The sequence below is a fragment of the Propithecus coquereli genome, unplaced genomic scaffold (assembly GCF_000956105.1).
Source record: "Propithecus coquereli isolate 6110/MARCELLA unplaced genomic scaffold, Pcoq_1.0 Scaffold13, whole genome shotgun sequence".
Taxonomy (NCBI): Eukaryota; Metazoa; Chordata; class Mammalia; order Primates; family Indriidae; genus Propithecus; species Propithecus coquereli.
This window is the reverse complement of record NW_012137191.1, coordinates 7,759,895-7,761,223: the sequence shown is the minus strand read 5'-3', so window position 1 is coordinate 7,761,223 and position 1,329 is coordinate 7,759,895. Positions and strand designations below refer to the sequence as shown.

The window sequence follows — 1,329 nt, the reverse complement described above, 5'->3', positions numbered from 1 at the left end:
GTTTCTTTATCCATTCACTCACTGATGGACACTTAGGTTGCTTCTACGTTTTGGCTATTGCGAATAATGCTGCAATGAACATAGGAGTGCAGATAGATATCTTTACGAGGTGGTGATTTCATTTCCTTAGGGTATATGTCCAGAAGAAGGATTACTGGGTCATATGGATAGTAGTTCTATTTTTAATTTTTTTAGAAATCTCCATATTGTTTTCCATAAAGGCTGTACCAATTTACATTCCTACCCACAGTGTATGTGAGTTCCCTGTTCTCCATACCCTCACTGACATTTGTTATCTATCTTTTGACTTTTTGATAATAGCTATCCTAATAGGTGTGAAGTAATAGCTCATTGTGGTTTTGACTTGCGTTTCCCTGATGATTAATGATGTTTCACATACTTATTAATGATTTTTATGTCTTTTTTTGAGAACTGTCTATTCAGGTCTTTTTCCCATTTTTTTTTAAATTAGGTTATTTCTTTTTACACTATTGAGTTGTATGTGTACCTTATAAACTTTGGATATTAAGATCCTATCATATATATGGTTTGCAAATACTTTTTTGCCCGATTTGTAGGCTGCCATTTCATTTTGTTGATTGTTTCTTTTCCTATACAGAAACTGTTTAGTTTGAAATAGGTTCCATCATTTTATTTTGGCTTCTGTGGCCTGAGCTTTTTGGTTTGATAACCAAAACATCAGTACCAAGGCCAATGTCCAGAACCTTTCCCCCTATGTTTTCTTCTAGAAGTTTTATATTTTCTGGTCTTAAATTTAGGTCTTTTATCCATTTGAGTTGATTTTTATGTGTGGAGTAAGATAAGGGTCCAATTTTATTCTTTTGCATATGGAAATCCAGTTTTTCCAGCACCTTTTATTGAAGAAACTATCCTTTCTCCATTGTGTCCTCTTGGTGCTCTTGTCAAAAATTAGTTAATAGTATATATTTAGATTTATTTCTGGGCTATTTATTCTGTTACACTGTTCTGTGTGCCTGTGATTATGCCATTACCCTGCTGTTTTTATTACTGCGCTTTGTAACCCTTCTTTCAGTTTAGATAGCCATCATCCTCTTCTAAGAACTCATATCTTATTCTTAGAATTCTGCAAGTGCTTTCTCTCCAATGTCCCTGGAGTCTGTTTTCAGCTTTAGTCTAGCTGTACATGCTAAAACAGCAGTCCCCAACCTTTTTGGCATGAGGGACTGGTTTCATGGAAGACATTTTTTTCCATGGACCAGGGAGCAGGTGAGGATGGTTTCAGGATGATTCCAGTGCATTACATTTATTGTGCACTTTATTTCTATTATTATTACATTATAATATAGA

The 1,329-nt window shown here is 34.6% G+C and overlaps 1 protein-coding gene across 1 annotated transcript in view; it reads left to right on the top strand.

The window, feature by feature from the left end:
* The window catches only part of MUC19 (mucin 19, oligomeric), a 151,205-nt gene that overhangs the window by 33,828 nt on the left and 116,048 nt on the right, over positions 1-1,329 (top strand).